The 17,672-nt window shown below is 46.2% G+C and overlaps 1 protein-coding gene across 1 annotated transcript in view; it reads left to right on the top strand.

Annotated features, from left to right (window-relative positions):
• Nucleotides 1-10,250: 10,250 nt before the first annotated feature.
• Nucleotides 10,251-17,672, top strand: part of TSKU (tsukushi, small leucine rich proteoglycan) — a 38,207-nt gene continuing 30,785 nt past the window's right edge. The window contains exon 1 of the mRNA XM_075592664.1: nt 10,251-10,384. The gene's annotated coding sequence lies outside the window, so the exon portion shown is untranslated. The remainder of the gene's footprint in view (nt 10,385-17,672) is intronic.

The following is a 17,672-nucleotide window of genomic DNA, read 5'->3' as shown; positions in this document are numbered from 1 at the left end:
CACGCCCCCCCTCTCCCGCTCCTTACGGACCGCAGGTAGCGGCCAATTGCCTCTCAGCGCGCCGCCTGCATGCAGTGCGGGCGCGCTGACTGGCGGGGCTTCGGCCTAAGGAAACGCGAGGGTGGGAATACAATGGGACAAGACAGTTATGTGTATAAATATCTATCTATACATAAATCCACTATAACTATTTTAATGTCGGGTTATCTATATAAAGTATGTTCCCAGGGAATAGTGGCCAATGGCCCCAAAGAGGTTGAACCGGTCACTGCCACTAGCTGAGTATGGGACTTTAAATGCAGATATCAGCTTGTTACTCCATGTGGCTTAAGATGCATCACTAGGAAAGAGGAGCGGCTCAGTGAGTATAGACACTGGCTGGCACTGAGTGTGAAGCAGGGGAACCTTGTGACCTTGGGCAAGTCACTTTATCTCCCTGTGCCTCAGGCACCAAAAACATAGATTGTAAGCTCCACGGGGCAGGGACACTGTCTGCAAAATGTCTCTGTAAAGCGCTACGTAAAACTAGCAGCGCTATACAAGATTATTATTACTACATTTTCACAGGAGCTTAAGATCAGTAGAGATTATTCTCCTCTGTATTTCTCTAGACACCACAACCATATTAACCTTCCTAATGAAGGTGGCAGCATTCACTTAATATGTTCATCTAGAGGCGTGGTGTCAAACTCCAGTTATCAAGAGCTTCAGAAGAGCTGGAGCTTTTTCAGTAGACTGCGCCAGACCAATTTACACTCATTTCTTCTAATTACATTCCGGTTGATGTACAGACACTAGCCCTTTTTATCGGACCTTCAGGGCTAGAGTTGGAGACACTTTCTGAAGTGAGTATTTACAGAAGTTAAAGATTCATTTACAATTGACACTGCCACTTTGCATGAGAGAGGGAATGTGTTTGCTCGTCTACTTTCAATGGTTTATCTTTCTCTACAGCAGGAGGGAAAAGCAATACTTGGGGTGATACATTGGCTCCGAATAAGCAGACAGTGGAGAGCTAGTTACATAATCCCCATTCATCTATTGTTTTAGTATCAGGACCACAGATATATCAACAGAAAGGGAAATACCACAATGGAGTTTGTTTCTCTCTTCCATTAAATTGGGTGCCCTTGTTTTACAGCTGGGAGATTTTGATGCAAAGCCCAGCTACTTTGGGAACAAGAAAGGCAAAAAAAAGGACAACATCCTGGAAAACCAATGCAAAATCTTAGAGTTCCGTGTGCACGTGCCAATCACTGTTTATCAAGTGCGTTGTGTTGCGTGACATTCTGTCAAGAAAATATTATGATATGTAGCGAAGGAGAAAGGTGTGTGTTTAGGGGCCTGTCTATTGGGTTGCCTGGCTGCAGGGTTTAAGAAAAATAATATGGTAAATTGTTACCTACTTTATTGAGGGTCACACCTATGTTTTACACGTTCTGAAACGGCGACAGAGCCTCACTATTCTCCCAGTCATTTGTTAATCCCCATTCTTCTTTATATACCTACATTTAACAGCAGTGGCTGCTATCTTGTTCAACACCTGCATACATAGGGGGTCATGCACTAAGCAGTGATAAGTGGGTTTTCTGGGTGCTATGCACAAAGCAGTGATAAGTGCTTTTAAGTGAGATACATGCCTTTATAGCGTGATACTGCCTGCTGTGAGATTCACAAAGCAGTGATAACACTGCAGTATCGTGCTATACTGGCTTTTTTTCCCCACTTAAAAGCACTTATCACTGCTTAGTGCAAGACCCCCATAGTGTTTATTGCACTAAAGAATTACTTTATTTTCCCAAAATATGTATCTGCATAATACTCTAAATATACACATATACATGGACACATATATATTTAAACGGAAATATAAATCGAAAGCTTGTCCTATGACATAAATTGTTGAGAGAGAGAGAGAGAGAGAGAGAGAGAGAGAGAGAGAGAGAGAGAGAGAGAGAGAGAGAGAGAGCAATAAATGAGTACTTCAGTATTAGGTGATACCTTTTTTATTTGGACTAACAACTTATGTCATAGGACAGCGGTGCGCAAACTGTGGGGCGCGACCCCCAGGGGGGGTGCGACACTGCCGACGGGGGGCGCGGGGTTTACAGAGGCCCCGCGCGCTTCCCGAAGGCACTTAAATTAAGTGCCGGGGGAGCTGCAGGGCCTCTGTAAACCTAACTTACCGTGGCTCCGGCGGCTTCCTCCCTGTGTCGCCATGGCAACGCGGCGTCAAAATGACGCTGCGAGGTCATGTGACATCACGTTGCTATGGCAACGTGACGTCATTACGCCGGAGCGCGGGTAAGTTGGGGTTGGGAGGGGGGCGCGGGAGTGAGGGGACTGCCGGCAGGGGGGCGCAGGGAAAAAAGTTTGCGCCCCCCTGTCATAGGACACGCTTTGGAGAGTTGTCCTCTCCTCCTCAGGTCATCAATACTGGTTTGCAAAGGAATCTATGGCTAAAACAGAGGTTAGGAAAGTAGGGGAAAAAAGATGTAGATAATGTGGGGTGAGAAAGCAATGTCTGAAGACATATAAATGTTTAAAAATATATAAAAACATACAAATATATTTTAATATGCAAATGAAATACCAAGAGAGATATACACACACAGAGAACTATTTTTAGTATGAATTAATATAATCATTTGTTATTTATAACTATATATATATCTCTATGACCCAGATTCACTACCCTGCCTAATTACTAAGATTGCTTGCCCTCTCACTACGTTTGTGCAAGCAATGGAAGGTATGATGGTATTTACTGCTCTAATGGTAAATTATACCATTTAACAAACATGTGTCGGCTTGCAAGTGTTAATGCTACCACTGCCTCTATGGAAACAGCCCCTCTAGGTTCAGCTCTAGGAGAGGGGGTGACGCTTTTGCACACCTAGGGGGCTACTTTCTGCCGATCAGCATTTATAACGCTTGTTTTGATGCGTTTTCTTTCTCTGTTTGCCCGTCCTCCGGCTATTTGAACCATAAGGTAATTTTACTAAAGGAAAAACTAATGTTTTTTATGGGCGTTTTCCCTATTTTGCCCTGCAACCGCAATTAAAAATGCAGAGTTGTAAATCCTTAGGTACTTTATACAGTTTCACACCTTTATTTTGCCCTTTTCTTTTGTCTGCCAACCCTGCCATGGTCTCAGAGCTTCAGTTCCCTAATAGTCATAAATGTAACTGTATTAAATGCAAAGAGCTCAATTCGAGTGCACTGCTAAATATGTTACCAGCTTTAACTGAATAGGTTAAACGAATGGAATATATAATCTACAGTATATATATATATATATAGAAGAAGCCTTAGTGGGCAAAACGCGTTGGTGGTACCTTTATGCTGCTGGCCCTGCCTGCTGGCCCTTCATCTGGACACTTTAATTTGCTGGGCCAACCCTTTGATGTAGCTGTTGTTTTGTGATTGTGGTCACGTTCATCCAGGATCTCCTTGTCATCCTTGCTATACAGGAGTTGAGTATATCATTTTCAGATACTATTGTTATCTTGCAGTTATCATACTGTTTTGTAGTATTTGGGTCTCTCTCCTGTACATTGAGTTTTTGTGTTTGGGTCACTGAAGTACCTTCAATGTCTGCTGTCATGTGCTATATTTATAGTTTTATGCCTTTAGGTCTTTCCATTACAGTGCCCCATACACTAGCATAGTATGCCTGGTATATTTAACCACTTTCTGTTTATTTATTTCCTATAGGTTAATTGTTCATCATCTCCATTATACGACCGGCTGGTTGTGGATCACTATGGGTACTTTGTCCCCATAGTGGTTTCATTTTTTGAGGTTTTGTTCATCATATGTTTTGTTTCTTATGATAGCTCAGTTTTCTTGGGGTTATTTAAAAAAAATTTCTATTGTCCCATGTTAATTTATTGGGTTTAGTTAGGCAGGGCTCCAGTCAGCTGTTTTTTGTTTTCCTTCATATTTTGATTTAATAAAACTATTATTATTATTTTCTGCATTATTTGTCTGAGTGCTTTTTAAGAGGTTTCTTTTTCTTTTTCTGTGTTTACATGTGTATATATATATATATATATATATATATATATATATATATATATATACACTCCAATCACAAGCACCAAATAGCGATACTTAGGTTCAACTAGCGCTTTTACACCAAACTTCACCCAATTGCTTGTGTTATGTTGCAAATAAGCGTGTACGTGTGAATGCTAAACTGCCACTAAGTAACTAGCCCTCTTAATGTCTCATTACGTTCATTATATGTCACAAATGGCATGTAACTGCATTTACTAGGCTATTTGTACACTTTATACAAGCGCGGTCCATTTTCCTATTTACTGCAAAGCCTGCCTCAGCATGTAGGTGCTAAAGCACCCTCCCAGTAACCATCACCTTATATACAAGTATAACTGTATGGGTCTCCTCTATCAAAGAGTCCCAGCTCTGACACCAGGGAAAAACAGATGCAAAAACACTGCACCAAAATGATACATTTGTTGCAATGGGAATGTTTTTCCTTAATAGATTTAGTGCCGTTTCTCTACCTTGGTTTTGCAGCTGGGAGACTTTACTTAGGCTAAGGCCCCGCTGCTCAGACCGCGCGCCCGCACTGCACAGGCGGCGCGTGGAGAGGCACTTGACCGCTATATGCGGTCTGTAGGCAGCGGGTGTGGCGGCCGGGGGGCGTGGTTTGAGCTGAGGGCTGCAGCAGGGGTCTTCCGGGCTGCAGGAGGGACCCCAAACATGCCGTCTGCTGCTCTCCGTGCTACTCCCCCCCCCTCCACAAGCCCTCTGCTGCTCCTGTCCGATAACACCCCCCCCCCCCCCTCCAGCGGATGGCTGCAGCGGGGGTCGGTCTCCCAGGCTGCAAGAGGGAGCTGCTGCCGGCTGTATGCTGGAAGGTAAGCAGCTCCCCGCCTCCCCCACAAATGCCCTCCTCTCCGTGCTGATCCCTCCCCCCGGTCCACACACACACAGACACACAGACACACACACACATACCACCCACCCACCCCTACCTTGTGGAGGAAGCTCTCTGACAGCTCCCGCCCCTGATTGGCTCATCAGCGCACCATGTGACGCGTCACCGCTCGGGATCGCAATTTTCTTGCATCCCCTGGCGGCTGACGCGTCACAGCGCGTTGTGACCCGTGCAGCGAGGGGGGACTGGGACCGGATCAGAAGGATACCCCTGCTGGTGAGGAACGCGCGCGCGCCGCTGGACGCTGCGGGACCAAACCCTAAATAAGAACAGAAGAAGCTCAGGGCTGCTCTTTGGAGATCATTTCACTGTGATATCAAACTGAAGTGACCTGAATTTCCTCTTCCTGCCCGTCTCCTGCGGAGCGATCCTCTCCACCGAATTCGGAAATGAAAATGTGGAGGGGAAAAAAGAGAGCTGTACACAGTCCTCGTGGTTCACCCAAAAAACAAGAAGTGCTAGACCAATCCCAGTAATAAATAACCAGCAACAGGGCCTATTTACTAAGCGGTGTTTTGGCGTTAGTTCTTAAATGCCAAGACATTGCACTTGTATCACATTTACAAACGGACTAGTAAGTATAAATCTAGTAAATATTTTGCACACAGACGCTAATTCCCTGGCAGCTTTCCTGCTCCCATTCGTGTTACCGTCTTCCTCGTCATTCCCCTATATGTTTTCTTTGGGTAGGTCCTGGCTGTAGGTCTCGGATGGGTGTCCTCCCCAAGTTCCTACACGCGCTCTAATACTTAATGAGTAGCTCTAGTTTCTTAATGAGTAGCACGTTATTTACACATGCACACGGCTCGACAAATGCACTCGCCCACTCACCTGAGGCGAGTGCATTTTACCCGCTAGCGAGTCTTGCCGGCAGCGTGATTGGCCTCTCCCGGCATTCTCCTCTGTCTCCCCCTGCAACTCCCGTGAAAATGGCTGGGTGGCGTCAAATAACGCTGCATTGCAATGACAACAGGACGTTACGTGACCTTACTACGTTACACAGCGTCAAATTGTCATGGCAACTTAATGACGTGACATCACGTAGCGCCCCGTTGTCATGGCACATTGCTAGCGTATATATGTGTGTGTATAATTATATATATATATATATATATGTAGTGCAGAATAAATGAGTTCTTCAGTATTCGGTGATACCTTTTTTATTGGACTAACAATTTATGTCATAGGACAAGCTTTCGAGAGTTATCCTCTCTTCTTCAGGTCAAGCAAACCTGAAGAAGAGAGGATAACTCTTGAAAGCTTGTCCTATGACATAAATTGTTAGTCCAATAAAAAAGGTATCACCGAATACTGAAGAACTCATTTATTCTGCACTATCGCAACTGGACTAACATGGCTATTTTCTGCTTTATATATATACTAACTAAACTACATAAGAACAATGGGGCTGAATTAATGACTAATGTGTGAATTCTAAGGCTTGGGTGCGCGTGCATGTGCGAACACGCGTGCACGTGACACACTTTTTGTGTGTATGTTGTGAGCGACAGTCTTGGAAGGTAGCGTGTGTGTGTGTGTGTGTGTGTGTGTGTGTGTGTGTGTGTGTGTGTGTGTGTGTGTGTGTGTTAAAATAAAAAAAAAGACATGTATGAATAAAAATTATTTTTATTGTGCGATGTTGATAAATACACACATACACAAACACACACATACATTACAGCGGCGGTAGCAGCGCGAAAACATTCCTTTCCCTGTCTTCTCCCCTGTCGCCCAGCTCCAAGCTCACTATAGAAAGGCTGACTAACCACAGCCAAGTATAACTGCCGCGCGCGCTCACGGCCCTATTATAGAAAGGCTGACTAACCACAGCCAATTATAACTGCCGCGCGCGCTCACGGTGCAGAAGCGCGCCCACTATTAAGGCTGCGTCCAGGGTCAGCACTTATGCGCTGACTCGTGCTTAAGCGCGCTCACGCTCGGCACTGAGCCCCTGCAGCCGCAATGAGAGCTTATTCAATTTTTCGTTTCAAGCGCTCAAGGGAGCGCAGGGCCGGTCACACGAGCGGTACGCCCAATGAGGGCGAACCAGCTCCGTGACGTCACTGGCCCGCCCCCGACACGCCCCCGGACGGCGCGCGGACCAAGGCCAGGGCCTCAGCCCCCGTGCGCCGCAGCACGGCTGAAGTCCTATGGACGCAGCCTAACAGCCCACAGGCTGTGTCTCCTTTCTCTGAAGGTGGAGAAGAAGGAAAAAAAAGGCCAAGAAACAGTGTGACACTTGATAATGTCGCCAACGATTTACTATGGTGCTTTTTAAATTGCTGCTGACCGGCGAGACTCTGGACACGCACGTGAACACGGCCACTTTTTTCATTTGGTAAACATCTTACTGTGGCTCTGAGCGCAACGTCAGGCAAGTCGTGCAAACACAGAAGTAAATCTGACAGAAAATGCACAATCATTTTCAATGCTTTCCCCCCGATTTTCAAATTCTTACTGAATCCGTTTGGATAAACCTGATATTCTCTCATACATTATGCCCCAGTTTGGCAGCACGGGGACTATGATACACGACCCCTGTGGGTTTGTTCCTTTGGTAAATCTGGAGCAATTTCTTTGCACTGGTTTTGCCCCAGGATTTTTTTTTTAGCTGGAAGCAGGACAATTTAGTAAAAATATTACAGTTGTCTATTTATTTATTTCTCCTAAGGCAATTATTCACCAAGATTAAACACATCACTGCCGATAGTTCACTTTGGTAAAAAAAAGAACCCTTTTACTGGCAAAGAGGTTTTGTGCATTGCTGGCCAGTCTGTGAAAGGGTTAAGAGCAGGGGTGGGCCACTCCAGTCGTCAAGGGCCACCAACAGGTCAGGTTGTCAGGATATCCCTGCTTCAGCATAGGTGGCTCAATCAGTGAAGCAGGGATATCCTGAAAACCTCACCTGTTGGTGGACCTTGAAGACTGGAGTTTCCCATCCCTGGTTAAGCGTACCCTGTCAGGGTTTCCCAAGCTGAAGACTAAGAAAATGGTCTTAGTGATAATTACATCAAGGTTAATATGTTAATTAAGTGCTAATTTGAGAATGCTTAAAAAAACTTGCCTGCTGATGGCTTTTTAGGCCAGGTCCCCGCTGGCTACTGCAGCGCCTGCTGTGGCGGACGCTGCTGGGACAAGAGCCGCCCCACAATGGGGCCGGGCCCACTGCGAGGGGGGGCCGGGCCCACTGCGAGGGGGGGCCGGGCCCACTGCGAGGGGGGGCCGGGCCCGCTGCGAGGGGGGGCCGGGCCCGCTGCGAGGGGGGGGCGCAGTGCTGCGCCGTCAGAAACTCCTGCTCTCAAGAAAATTGAGATCAGGAGTCGCGACGGAGCGCTAGGCCACGCCCCTCGGCGGTTCAGCCAATGAGGGCGAACCTGCTGGGTGACGTCACAGCCTCGACCCCGTCACGCCCCCCCCCATCGGCTGAGGACTCGCTGCGGATGGCCGCGTGCGCGCGGGCCACAAGCCCCTTACCTCCTGTCTGGCTCTACCCGCTGCCTCCTTCCGACGAGGCTCACTGTGACGCGTCAGCCGCCAGGGGATACAGAGGATCGTGATCCCAAGCGGCGACGCGTCACGTGGTGCGCTGGTGAGCCTATCAGCACCAGGGGCTGGGACTGTCAGAGCTCCACCCACCTCCAAAAGGTAGGGGGGGGGTGTCTGTATGTATGTATGTATATGTGTGTGCGTGTGTTGTGTGTGGGGAGAGGACAGGGGGGGGGTACGGACCGGGGGGGGGGTCGAGCAGCACAGAGAGCGAGTAGCAGAGGGCATGTGTGGGGGCTCGCTGTACCCTGTTGCAGCCCGGGAGACCCCCGCTGCAGCCCTCCGCTCAAACCCTGCCCCCCCCCCCGATCCCTCTCCCACTCCTTACGGACCGGTCAATTGCCTCTCCACGTGCCGCCTGCATGCAATACGGGCGCGCTGACTGAAGCAGTGGGGCCTCGGCCTTAGGATTTAGGAGGATTATTTATTTCATTTTCCCTTCTGCAAAACTGGGACAAAAAAAAAAAAACATCAAATTTAGCAAGTAAGATTTATCCCATTAAATCCATTAGCATTCTTTTCTTTGATTAATGTGCTATAGGTTTTTTGGCCCGGATTTAGTCCAGTGTTTTTAAACAGGGCTTTCTAGGAACCCATGGGTTCCCTGGGCATTCCTAAAGGGATCCCTGCAATTTTCAGGTAATTTGAAAATTGTACCAAATACAGAAGAATTAACAATGCATATGATCTCAGACGCGCTATTAGAGAGGATTGGCGTTTGCTTACTGATGTCAGACACGGTATTAGATCGGGTTGGGGTTCCTTACAATGCATCTGATCTCAGACGTGCTATTAGATCTGGTTGGGGTCCCTTACAATGCATCTGATCTCAGACGTGCTATTAGAGAGGGTTGGGGTTCCTTACAATGCATCTGATCTCAGATGTGCTATTAGAGAGGGTTGGGGTCCCTTACAATGCATCTGATCTCAGACGCGCTATTGGACAGAGTTGGGTTTCTGCAGAATATCACAATATAATTATTGGGTTCCTTAACCAAAAAAAGGTTAAAAAATACTGCATTAGACTTTGATAAATGATCCGGAGAGAACTGTGTCATTTACAAGTTAGCCCAATATATATATATAAATGTAAGGACTAATGGACGTGACATGGTTATTGGGTTAAGTAAGGGATTAATGCCTCTAAAAATTTTACAAAAATCAGGTATACATATCTGTAACCCCTTTCCTCTCAGAGGGGCCAACAGCACATTACCGACTCCTCTGGCAGAGAAGTGGTTAAATATTCTATTCTCATGAAAATGTTTGGGAAGTTTGCAAAACAAAATCTCACTGATATAGGGTTGAAAAAAATAACACCCATTCCAGAGTCCAATCTGCAAATTAAACCTATCACTAGCCATCAGTTCACTTTGGTCCCAAGTGGGACTGCTCTGCAGAAACTTGAGTGCAGACGGTGCCTTACTTCAACTTTAAAAGAACCTAGAATTTGAGCCTTTTTTTCCCTTTTCCCTGCGCTTTTGAGACGCTCCCCTAGCGGGGGGAAGCAGCTCCCATTCAGCAGCCGCCGCCACACTCTGCATGAGACTCAATGCAAGGCCAGGGGGGGTGCTCCCACATCTGATCTAATTAGGCACCGGAGAGAGGGGGGGCTGCCCCCAACCACGAGGGGAGACAAAAGAGGGGCGGGGAGGAGAGGTGTGCCACTGTCTCTGGAACAGGGCAATATATCTGCACGGATTGCAGGGCAGAGAGGCAGTGTGTGCTACAGCTCGGGAAGCTTGCATGGGATCCCCTGCTTCTCTGTAACAAGGAACACATCGGATCTCTCCAGCACCGTTCTGAGTCAGGATCCATCCTGCTACATTACCCGAGGATCAGCTTCACACAGCCCTCCAGATCGCACAGGTAAGATATTACATGCGTGTATATATATATATATATATGTGTATATATATATATATATATATGTTCTTATACCAGGTTTAGTCCTACCATAGACCTTTTATTCAATGTAATTTCAATGGGTTACTGTGTCTGTGCTGAGCTACATATGGACGCGATCCCAATGAATGACTTTTTTTTTTAATGTGTGTATATATCTATTTTATCTATCTCAAGGGTTGGTAGCCTAACATATTCCCTTTTTTGAGGGGATGGGGTTGCATTCGTGTTCTTTGAAGTGTCTGTTGCAGCATGTGAAACTTTATTGGCTTTATCTGATTGCATTAATGGTTTTATTTAAAAAAAAAAAAAAATTGCCTTGGCATGAAGTTGAGGCAAAGGTAGAATATCCCTGTGCAGAAGAAGGAAGGATATTGATTATTTTGCTAAGTTGTCTGGCAGCGTGTTGACCCCCCCCACAGTCTGCGAGGGGGGCCTCCAGCATTACAGGGGTTAAGGGCTTGAATGTACAGGGCACGTAGCATCTGGGAGTGGTTAGAACTTTCTGCTGGGACAGGGGCTGATGTTAATGTTGTTTGTGTTTTTATATCTATTACCTGGGTTTGCTTACTTTTAACCATAGGCTGATTACAGCACTAAGACCACTTTTTTTTGTATGAACCCTTCTCTGCAGTGCTCTTGTATTGTGAATCCCTTTTAGTGCAGCGGTTAAAGTATTATCCTTCCTATATTCTGGCATAGAAAAGGTTCGCATTGTCCTGTTATATGATGAAACCCCGTGTTTTCCGTGCTGTACAGTAGGAACGTACAAAAACAACTCGGGGAGTCTTGTATACAGATGAAATAGGAGATACGACAAAGGGGAATCCTTGCTCCAAAGAGCTTGCACTTCTATCTAGGCATCACACATCCACTCTGTAATTTATAGTGTGTGTGTGTGGTCATTTACTTTATTTTTTTTAGTTTTTGTTGCCTGTCCCTACACTATATCTATTTGCATTAAATAAAATAGTGTGTAGATCCCACAATGTGTTGAAGTTTAATGCAGGGGTAGCTGACTCCAGTCATCAATGGCCACTAAGAGGTCGGGCTTTCAGGGTATCCCTGCTTTAGCACAGGTGGTGCAGTCTGAGTGAGCCACCTGTGCTGAAGCAGGGATATCCTGAAAACCTGACCTGTTGGTGGCCCTTGACGACTGGAGTTGGCTACGCCCTGGGTTAATGCATATTTTAGTGTGAGAATCGGCTTTGCCATGGGGTCTTGCTTCTCTTGAGCTGAGCATTGAAACTGCCACGGCTGCAAGTAATTTGAGCAGCAGCTGCACTGCATGCCGCCCCCCTCCTGTGCTCAGTCCTGTCCCTTCCTTCAATGAGGGCGAGCCGCTTCTCCAAGTTCTGAGAGGGTTTTGTACCTGGCCACAGATTCTAAAACGTATTTTTTTTTTTTTAGTAATTGAAAATGTGGTTATTCTGGCATTTTATACTCTTGTAACCATGTTAAAAGCTGATAATCCCCTGATAGAATAGTTGTAGAACAAAGGAACTTGAGTTTTGAGGGGTAAGAGAAGGGATCCCTCCCCCAACCTCTTAACCAGTTGGGCTAGCAACGCAATTTAAGGATCTACAGAGCAAAGAAGAGTGGGTCACCGGTTGGTCCTCTCCTCCATGTAGTAAAAAAGGAGGGAGTATGGGGTATGATGCCTTTTTATTGAACCAACAAGTAGTTCTGTTACAAGCGTTTGATTCTCTCTGGGTCCTTCATAGAGGATGGCAGAAATACAGTAACACAATTATAATATACAGTGTATGTAAGATATCTGGTTGCAATGGATGTCGCGAAGAAGTGGACACTGATAGCTTAGTGTGAGAACTAACAGTAGAGACATAAGACCGTCCCATTCCATGTGCTGTGCAAGCGCGATGGGGTGAGTGAGGTCTGATGAGCAGGGGTGCCCTAATATTTCAAGGGTGCCCGTGCTCCAAAAAGAATTGAGAACCACTGACCTACTTTGGGCCACCACTGTGGGAATATGCCCAAAGAGCATGTGCTCATTCTATTCCCCAAATCTTTTGTCACAGCTATTCTAGGCAGCAACACTGTTACACAGGCCAAAGTTACATTGCTTCTTACGGGCAGTCCATGTGTAATATTTTGAGTAGCTCTGCAATTTCATGCTAGAAAACAACCCTGACAGATGTAAGAAAACAAGTATCCTGGAATATGCACCTCACACAGCTTTTGTCGGTCTCTTTAGCTGCTTTCTCAGTAACTGAGGAAGGTGACATTTGAAATATATTGGGCATTTTAAAGCCTTCTCTCCAGTAGCCATTTTGAGGTGATGTTTTGCCTGATGTAAAATGCTACTGGAGAATTTGAGTTCAAAGTGTGCGCCCCGGGAGCGATGGCATGGTGCAGAAATGTTTGAGTTCTGGTGCCATCTCTCCTGTACAGTGGTTGTGGGTCAAACACTGCTCCCTCACGCTTCATGGCGAAGGAGAGCATGCATTTTTTTTAGGAATTGCGCTGGTCAGTGTAAAGTGTTTCCCTAGAAAGACTCTATCATCCCTAAAGTAACTGTCGAATGTATTATGACTAGTCTTTAAAAAATGACTCCTTGCTTTTCCTCCCACTGTGCTGGATTCCCGCGTCAGTTTTCAGTTCTCTGCTGCATCGTACTTAAACGCGTACCTGTCCTTCGTTCACCTTTGTCCCAGCTGGGCCTGCTATGTTAACCTCTGAACATGAGGCCAGGTGCTCCTATGGCCCTATGACGTGGGGTGCATCAAGCTAGAAACGCTTGGGGCGGTGAACACGATGGGGGGGGGGGGGAGGGGGTATCATTCACCTCTGTTCACTACCTTGCGACCTGATTGTTACACCAAGCGATCACGGGGCCTGAGGACAGGTGGCAATCTGGTTCAGCGCTCTGATGGTTAACACAAACATTTGACTGCTTGTTTCTGAATTTAAGCAGAGTTTGTGTGTGCCTCTGGTGGTTTCTAAATTGTTTACTTGGTTGACAAGTTATCTGGCTCACACTTGCTTTTAAGTGGGCACCCTTGGGTAGTTGGTGCACTAAAAAAAATTGATGCGGCCTCTCCTGTTCACATGGCACTTTTCTCAACATGCTGTGACACCAAGACCCAGTGTTTTTAATAGTTCAGCTAAATTGGGCTAAAATCTTCTCTAGCATGGGGAAGCAGCGGCACAGCGCGAGGTTTCAATCAGTCTCTTGAAACTTGCCCCTCTTCCAAAAGCAAATGGGTTTGCTTCTTCGGTCCCACATTCTGTATTTGGTGCATAAAGTGAAATTACCCTACTGTTGGCCCCTGAACGATCCCATTTAAGAGAATAAGGACATCATTGGGTTACTGATGCAGAAAATGGCCTTTTTGTGTTTTTTTTTGTTTTTTAATTCTCGCTCTTCTGTATTGGTGTATATTCCTCCTTTTATTCTCAAACTCCCTTGTAGGGCTGCGCTTATAGTGCCGGCGTGATGCTGGCGGTGTGAATTTCTGAAGCCGGTCAAATTTGATTTTTCAGAGGCTTTCGCCACGTGTCATCCTCTGAACCATTCAAAGACCTGGTCGCTGTCGCGCGCACTATAAGCGTGGCCCAAGTCTCCTGGACCAGCCTGCCAGGTGGGGACACCATGGGCCCCCTTCTATATGCGCTGGAGTAGAGGTCCATTCGAACGAATAGCTAATATCTCCCGTAACTGGGAAACTACTTCTAAAGCAGCGTCTTTCAATCTTCTTTAAAACCAGTCCCCTGAAAGCAAAATGTTTGCTTTTTAAGGACTTCCTTCCCCCAATTATGTATCCAGTTCACAAAAATGCGCGCACACACACACACACACACCAGTATATGTTACTGTTGCCGTACCCCCTGTCACTCTGCCTTCCTCTGACACACTATCTTAAGTCTCCGGGACCCCCCAGACGTAACTGTAGGTTAGGGATGTGATTGGGTTACTAAACATCAGATTTGATAGCTGCTCTAACATTGCCGAACCTAGAAAGATATTCGTTTTACGTTTGTCCAGTATGTCACTGGATAATGTAATGCAGTATATTGAAGGATTGTGGAAATGTTCCCTGTTAAGAGATCTGTTCTCTCTCTGTGTTTTAAAAAGTGATCTTCCACATCTCACATGCTGAGATCCATTTTAATAAGCTCATGTCAACATTGAATCTTTATTAACAGAGTGCACAGAGATGCCTTACACTAGCAGTGTATGGGCTTGATATGAGCATTTTATTACATTAAACATGTCCATTACAGGTCTTGCAACTGCTAATCGAAGCTTATTCGTGGTTACAGGAGGAGTGGACATTTGAGCATTCATGTCTATGCTGGTGCAATATAATAAGAGTAACTTTCACAAGTGCCTATATAATAAAGACTTCAGCTCTATTATTTGAATTGCTACTACTGTGGAAAAAAAAAAAAAAACCTGTGTAATTTTGAAGATTATTTCTTTATTACCCAGCGATGAACAAGATGTGAACGTGAAGTCACTTTTTTTTTTATTTTTTTTTTTTTAAAGATAAATTATTTAAAGACAGTCTAATAAAGTTGACATTGACAATCTACTTTATAACAAGTAGAACTATATTTCTGGGTTTATTTATAAAAAATAATAAAAAAAAATGAAATTAAGTCCCATGGCCATGCAGCCAGAGGCTGGCGGGTGTTTCTAAGTTAAAAGGTTACCGCCTTCACTTGTCTGTCTGTTCACAGCCGTGGGAGGATGAAAACCACAAAGGATACGGTGGGTTTCATGGTCTGATCTTGGATCTGGTTCCTAGAGAGTTAATAAGGGTGTCCTCATGGAAATTCCATGGGTTTCTGAAGGTGAGAAAGCAGTGTGCTGTCTGACCATGAAATAACTTCATTAGGATGTGTCTGCGCTGACCAAGAATAGGATGGGTGTTAACTGAGCCAGTCCACAGGACAACTACTTGGCTGATTAGATTAGTGGAAATCTCATGACCATTGTCTTGCATTTAGTCAGTTGATGAGTGTTCATGAACACTGGTAAAATAAAAAAGGTCTGGCCGAAAGTATTGCTCTAGATTTTAAAGGTAAAATCCTATTTGGTAAATAAGTCCTTGAGGTATCCATTTGGTAATTTTAAGATGGGTTGGGTAGGATTACATACTGCATCAGTTATGGGCTAGTTGGGAACTTGTGCCCAGATCCACACAAGGGGCTATGCTTGAGCACACCACTTTTTTTAACCCTTTCCCTGGGAGTAAATGCATGGTAAGGCCCCGCTCACACAGCACGCTACACAACGTGCGCGCGTTTGTCTCCCATGCCTGGCGGCCTATGGTAGTGTTCAGTATTGAAACTACCATTGGCTGCAAAGTGCGGCGTCGACGTCGCGGGAGTCTTTTCAATCTGCGATTCCTGGCTGGAGCAGCGTGACGTCAGTTTCAGCAGCCAATCAATGTCCAGACGTTTACATACATTGGCTGCTAAAATTGAGACTCGGCAGTGAAACCGAAGGGACGGGGGACAGACGGAGGGAGAAAAAATAAATAAAGTTATTGCAGCGCATTATGGTTTTAAAAGGGCTCCTTTTTATAAGCTGCATTTCTGCTCGCCCTTTTCCCCCTACTGGCCAGCCTAGTGAGTGTTTGCTGAGGGCTGCTGGCGCATTTCCCTCCACCACCCCCCACCCCCCCCCCCCTGAAGGTGAATTTTTTTCACATCCCCTCCTTCCCCCCCCCCCCCTGCTGTCACCCAACTCCTGCAGCTTGAGCAGAGATCGCTGGGCTGCAGGAGCTCGCAACGGAGGCACACATGGAAGTGCACGGCCGTAGCATGCAGTGTGAGCTCGGCCTAAGGCTGCGGCCCCAGTACCTGCGCTGCAAGCGAGGCTGGCGGCACGTGCAGCCGTTTTTTATTATTTTATGTTTTTTCCCTTCCCCCTGGTCTGCAGCTCAGGGACTGTCAGCGCAGCGCTCCTCCCTACCCCCCCTCGCAGCGGGCCCGGTCACATTGTGCAGCGGCTATTGTCCCTGCAGTGTCCTCCACAGCGGGTGCTGCAGTAGCCAGCGGGTACCTGGCCTAAGGGCTTGCTGAAGATTGGAACTATAAATACATACAGATTAAAAATATAGATACATATAAAAAAAAATTTTTTTATATTGGGAGCAGTGTACTGCGGTCTTTGGTAAAGTCCTTTGCCGGATGTGACAATAGTACAAACATTATGCAACGGATAGACGCGCGTGTCAACTCATAACAGAACAGGACTATTTCCTCCCCCTCCTCTTTCTTCCCCTTTAAATTATTTATATTAAAAAAAAAAAAAACAATTCTCATAGGTTTTTGACGCAGGGCGCTGGACCACTTTTTTAAATTTCTGCTCCCGTGACCTCCCAGACGTGCATGCTTCTGAATGTGATGCTGATGTGCAAGTCCTGTTTAAAGGACCAGTGTCTCACGGGCCAGTAGGAAGCTGCAAAAGATATGTCTCCCTGTTGGCCCACTCGACCTTTAAACAGCCTTGTTCTGGGAGGCTACTGTTGGGTGCCCCTTCAGGTGGACGTTTCTCAGGAATCGGGTCACCGGTTCTGAAATCAACATGGTTCATCTCCAGAAGCCCCCTGCTTGTAATCTAATAGCGAGACTGATAAGACTGACAACATAACTTCTAATGGCTACTTGTGCAAATGACCACTGAATCCGTGGAGGTGGGGGGGTATAAGTTTGCTCTGCCACAAGACCTGCCACTGGGAGGGGGCAGCATTTTTAGGAGCTGCAAATTAGTAGGGGGAGGATGATGAGAGACTAGGTAGAACATCTGGGTGCAGTGCAACTTTCTTTTCCCCTCCCCCCCCCCTCCCCCACCCCCCCAAGTTTAACATTCTACCACCCCTGTCCCAGGAGTATGTGCTGTTCTCCCTACTTCTTCCCTCCTGCTGAGCCCCCGCACTTCCTTGTTGGCTCCCTGGCGCTAACCTTTCCTGACGGCTGCGTTGTGTTCTGCCACCGCTTGCATAGCACGGCTGCCACTTTTCTGCCCTAGTCTTGAGAGAATGGCAGAGAGTGACGCTTTGTCTGCGTAAGGGGAGCACATTCTGTTTGAGATGGGGACATCACACAGAACAGAGCCATTAAAGCAAACAACTGCTTCCAGGCTCCAGGTTGGCATACTAACGTTCAAATGTTATTTGCAAACCACCACAAAATGTAATCCTTGTGTCTCTCATTGACCCACTTGGGAGCAAAGGAGGTGCACCTGTAAGCAAGTCTTAAGTACAGTAATGAACCAAAA

Source organism: Ascaphus truei, chromosome 3 (genome assembly GCF_040206685.1).
Source record: "Ascaphus truei isolate aAscTru1 chromosome 3, aAscTru1.hap1, whole genome shotgun sequence".
NCBI classification, from domain to species: domain Eukaryota; kingdom Metazoa; phylum Chordata; class Amphibia; order Anura; family Ascaphidae; genus Ascaphus; species Ascaphus truei.
The sequence above is the reverse complement of the archived record's forward strand: the minus strand, read 5'-3'. Positions and strand labels throughout refer to the sequence as shown.